This window comes from Arachis ipaensis, chromosome B04 (genome assembly GCF_000816755.2).
Source record: "Arachis ipaensis cultivar K30076 chromosome B04, Araip1.1, whole genome shotgun sequence".
Taxonomy (NCBI): domain Eukaryota; kingdom Viridiplantae; phylum Streptophyta; class Magnoliopsida; order Fabales; family Fabaceae; genus Arachis; species Arachis ipaensis.
The window spans coordinates 55897792-55903373 of record NC_029788.2 but is presented as its reverse complement, the minus strand read 5'-3'; the positions used below and the strand labels follow the sequence as shown (position 1 = coordinate 55903373).

The 5582-nt window shown below is 39.3% G+C and overlaps 1 long non-coding RNA gene across 1 annotated transcript; it reads left to right on the top strand.

Moving 5' to 3' along the window:
* On the top strand, positions 2536-5454 carry LOC110271058. The gene is made up of 3 exons (XR_002361084.1): positions 2536-2656; positions 5203-5207; positions 5444-5454. It is a non-coding gene; the product is annotated as an uncharacterized LOC110271058 (long non-coding RNA).

Sequence of the window (5582 nt, the reverse complement as noted above, 5' to 3'; positions counted from 1 at the left end):
TTGTGGCAGCATCAACAGCAGGAACAACAACATTTTCAGCTTCAATTTCCATTGTTTTATTCTCCTCTATAATTTCTGAAGGAATGCAATTATCTCCTCCTCCCATTGTTCGTTACCTAAACAAACAAAATCAAGAACAAAATATGAAAAAACAAATCAGTAAATATACAGTAAACACAAGTAAAAATTTAGAAATCTGTACAAAATCAGTAACTAATTATCATAACAGATTCTTGTAAGGAATTGATGAGCATTTCTTGTGTTAGCACAAATGGGTGTCACCAATGTCACTAACAGATTCTTTCCTTTTTATATTATTCACTACGTTCCTGCTTTTTATCTACTATCACTTTTCATTACATCCTTAATCTAATCATTGTATCTGGATAGAAGGGATTGAGATTGTAATATTTAGTCATTTAATGTAACACAAGAAGATCAAATAGCCACCAATTATTAAAATGCAACTAATAAATCGTGATTACTTTGTAATAATCTCCCTAGCATGGGAGTTAAAGGTATGGTTAAATCTCCTGAATTAGAGGGCAAAGACCAAGTTCAACATATAAAATGGCTTACATACAAGTAATGATCAAGCAATCAACCAAACAAACAAAAATGATCATACAATAAAGAAAAAAAAAAGATGCTTACATACAATTAATCATCAACCAAACAAATACTAGAAGGCAGAATAAGGATTATACAATATCCAATCTTTCTCTTCACCATATTACACTAACAATCCCTCTTTGTCCTGTAGGCAGGGGATGATGCAACTTGAAAGAGTCACAAATGGCCAAACAATGCCAAACATCTTAAACCAAGCTTTGCTTCATACTCTCAAAATATGAACATGTGAATGCGTGTGTGCAGCTTCATTGCGCAAAATACCAAAATGGTTAGTGCTGGATTACCTTAAACCAAGCTTTGCTTCATACTCTCATTCAGCAATTTTACTTTCTTGGCTGTCTCTGGATCTTCTGGTGCAGGTGAACCTTCGCTCTGATAAATGTTATGGTCCAATGTACCTGTACAATATAGTTCAGCTTAACTTGTCATATAAGAACAACTGAACAAGATAATCAGTAACTAATCAGCTAAACAAATCATTTAACACACATCAACACCCACACCTAATCAGTAAAGAATCAGTAAATCCATACCTACTCAGTAAAGAATTAGTAAACCCAGAAATCAGTAGTAAACAGTGAATCAGAACAAAAAATAAGCTAAACACACATCAACAGCCACACCTAATCAGAGTTCTAATAATGAAAATCAACACCTACAACCAAAATTCACAAATTCTATTTATCAAAAACCCTAATCCTTAATCAGAATATTAATGACATAATAAAATTAATTACTTACCTGAGCAGAAGACCTGAAAAGAAGACCGGAGAAGAGAGCAGAACAAAGGGAGCAGGACTAGCAGAGCAGAGCAGAGCAACGTCGCCGAGAAGCAGGGCAGCACCGTACATCGTCACTATCGTCTGTCGAACGAAGAGCTTCGGCGGTGACTGGGGTGAACACAGAGGGTTGTGAAGAGATGAGAAAGGGAGGAGTCGGCGATGCGTGGTGTGTGCCACGAAACTCGGAGTAGGCCGTGGGGAGAGAAGATGAGGTCAAGGTCACCGGATCGGCCTGCGCCGTGGGAGTGGCGACTGCCAGAGCCGGAGTGGGGCGTGGGGAGTGCCGGAGTGGGGACTTGGGGTGTGGGGTGAGCCTCAATGGCTGAGGGGCGAGGGCTGAGGCGCTGAGCTGCTGAAGGAGGCACGAGGCAGTGAATGCGATGCGTGTTCTGTGTTGCCCTAGCCCCTAATTAGAAACCTCAAACCTGTACTGTAAGGCTGTAACGCGTTTGTGTGTGTGTGTAACGTGTATATGGCCGGGCCACCGGGCTGGGTCCGGGTGACCCGAGCCATGGCCCGGTCCCGGCTTCACTTCCCTTTCTGATTTCATTTTTTTTCCCGGGTCCACTTCGGGTCACTTCGGGTCCGGGTCTTCGCGGCCCAAATTCCTTCGGGGCCAGTCCGGGTCTGTGCACCCCTAGTAGTTGTTTGGGAAAACTGATTATTAGTAAAGGAATGTGTATGTATGGTACAAATATGTGAGAATTGAAGGACCATAAATGACCTCAATTTGACTCTGAAGGAATCTGATATACCCAATAGCTTCTAACAACACTCTGTGTCAGTCTGCAAAAAAAGTAAAATATAAATACCACATACCATAAAATTTAAATCCTCCATAGTCATATAATAAAGCATTGTTTGAGTTTTCATAACCTGTATTCATAGTTTTCATAACCTGTATTCAGTCAATTTAAATCCTCTAATTAAATGTTAAGATGTTTCAGAGCTCATCTTAACACAATATTTAATTTGCTTTGCACAAGATCTCTTCATAACCCCAATTTTCAATCTCAGATCAGATCAGCCCAGATACATTTTCAATCCATTAAACATTCAGGAAACAGAAACATTGATAATTCACATACATTTAAATGCAAGAGAAAAGGTTTACTAGAACTTTCAAAGAATTACCTCTTCTACAAGATCCCCATCAATTCCTCTAACAAGTTCACACAGATTGTTTTCAGTAAATGATTCATTGATCAAGAAACTGATGTCCTTGTAACAAGGAGGATACTGTAGAAGAAAAGAGAGAGAAAAGAGTTAGAATTCACAGTTAGAATTTAGTAAGCACATGACATGATATGTGTATTTGTTAACAAAAATAAAAAGAATCAATAGATCCATAGTGCATACTTAGGAGCTTCAATTTATCTCAGAATTGTAATGTATCTTCTTTGTTCTATATATCAATACAAGCAAAAAATACCCTTCAAACACCCCAATAAAAATGTGCATTTTTGCCTTAAAATTTATTACAGGAAAGATCAAATTAAAGTAGGATATCAGGCATGAAGAACAGAAAACCACCATGCTCATCATTGCTCCTATGAGAAAAGCTATACTCATCATGAACATGTTAAATGCCAAATGCTTTCCAGAGATGTTTAAGTTTGAAAATCAAAATTACTATCTCAGGTAGATGTAAGAGCAGTTTTCTTTTCCATACAATTCTAAACTCCTAAAGTAAAAGCAATAATGCAGCACCAATGACCAATCACCATCCAGAAAGTAATAGAAAATGATCCGCAATTGAATAATAAGCAGAGAATTAACATTGAAAGAACGCACCAAGTATAATCGCAAGTAAACAAAATCGATAAAGCTAGAAAAAACAAACCTTGATGCCAGATGCAGGATGAGAGGCGAGCAGAACCGCGACACAGAGAGAGGCGAGCAGCACCACGACCAGGGCTGGGTTGGAGAAGATGAGGCTGAGCAGAACCGCGACACAGAGAGAGGCAAGCAGCACCACGACCAGGGCTGGGTTTGAGAAGATGAGGCTGAGCAGAACCGCGACAAAGAGAAGCGAGCAGGACCATGACCAGGGCTGGGTTCGAGAAGATGAGGCGACGAGCACTGCGACAGAGAGAGGCGAGGAGCCCCACGACCAGGGCTGGGTTCGAGAAGATGAGGTGAGCAGCACCGCGATAGAGACAGGCGCGGAGCACCACGACCAGGGCTGGGTTCGAGAAGATGAGGTGAGCAGCACCGCGACAGAGACAGTCGACCAGGGCTGGGTCCGATCACGATGATGAAGCTGGCGGCGCCTTAGCTTTTAGGGTTTGAGAGGGTTCGAGCGAGAAGATTAATTTTTAGGGTTTCATTGTTTTAGTTAGTGTGTAAGTTAGTAGTGTGTGTTGTTGGGTAGTAAAATTTGATAACTTAGAAAAAAAGGTTAAGTGTGGGAAAAATAGGTGGGAAACTAAATTTTTGAGGAGGGAATTCTATTGGCACGTTTTTTTACGGTGCCAAAATACACAAGGAATAGCCACGCTTTTTAAGTGTACCGGTTTCTTTCTATGGCCACGCTTTTTAAGCATGGCAAAAACAAAGCGTGGCGAAATATCAAATCAGTGGCCACTCTCGTAAAAGCGTGCCGATTTCTCTCTATGAGTACGCTTTTCAAGCGTGGCAGTAAGAAAGCGTGGCCAAATTTTAAATAGGTGGCCACCCTTGAAAAAGCGTGCCAGTTGTCTTCTATGGCCACGCTTTTCAAGCGTGGCAAAAAAAAGCGTGGCCAAATCACAAATAATTGGCCATTCTCGCAAAAGCGTGTCCATAGACCACTTTTGGGCACGCTTTTAAAGCGTGGCAAGAAAAAAGGGTGCCAATAGGCCTTTTTTCTTGTAGTGGATGAATGTGCCTGACAAACACTCGCGTCTACTTGGGTTCGTGTGAATACGTGACTGGAAAGCACGAACCAACAGCTTTGTTTATACATCTCTCAAATGGCTAATCTGCAACTTCGTTGGGGACTTCTCGAGATACCAGTTCAGCCAATTTTCGGGGATATTAGGCTTTCCGTGGTATAGGCGAGAATCCAAAGAAGCAGCATTCTCTGATCTGGAAGATTCGACCTTGTCTGTGGCATTTTGAGTAGGATTGCCAGGAGAATGAACTGCTAGAGCTTCACCCTCCATCAGATTGGATGACCACGGCCAATGGCGTTTGATCTGAAAGCAGAGGAGATTAATGACCATGGCCCATGGCGTCAATCACATACAGCCTGCCATTGAAGAAATCACTCACAATAAAAAAAGATAGCAATACCAGGGTTAATTCAGAAAGGCAAAGCAATTCCAATCCTTCAATATATCCCTATTACTGATTCCTTTCAAATTCACAATCAAGCTGCATCTAAACATAAACCTTCTGATTCGCCTGACTAAGACTAGCAAGATAACCATAGCTTGCTTCAAACCACAATCCTCGTGGGATTGACCCTGACTCGCTCAGGTATTACTTAGATGACCCAGTGCACTTACTGGTACAATTGTACGAAGGTGTGGGGATTCGTGCACCAAATTTTTGGCACCGTTGCCGGGGATTGTTCAAGTTTGGACAAATCGACGGATTTTCTTGCTCCTTAGATCAGGTACTTTATTTCTTGATCATTTTTAATTGAGTCTTTTAACTGAGTCTTTTATTTTTATTTTTCTCTTCTTTGTTTTCGAAAAATTTAAAAACTTTTTTAAAAATATTTTTCTTTTCTTTTATTAATCTTTGTTTTTGGTTTGAGTCTTTTTGTTTATATTCTTGGTTAAATTTTCAAAATTTAGAGTCTTTGTTTTTATTCTTATTGCAATTTTCGATTTTTTGGTATCTTTCTTTCAAAAATTTTTCAAAAACAATTTCTTTGTTTAAATCTTGTGTCAAATCTTTAAGTTTAGTGTCTTCTTGTTATTTTTCTTTTAATTTTCAAAAATTTGTATTTAGTTCTCTAAAAATTTTAAGTTTGGTATTCTTTATGTGTTCTTGTGTTCTTTAAATTTCTTGCGTTTTGTTCTTTGTGTTCTTGTTAGTCTTCAAAGTTTTCTTGAGTCTTCTTTGTGTTTTGATCTTAATATTTTTAAGTTTGGTGTTTCTTTGTGTTTCCCTCCAAAATTTTCGAAAATAAGGAGCATTAGATCTAAAAATTTTAAGTTGTCTTTTACTTGTTTT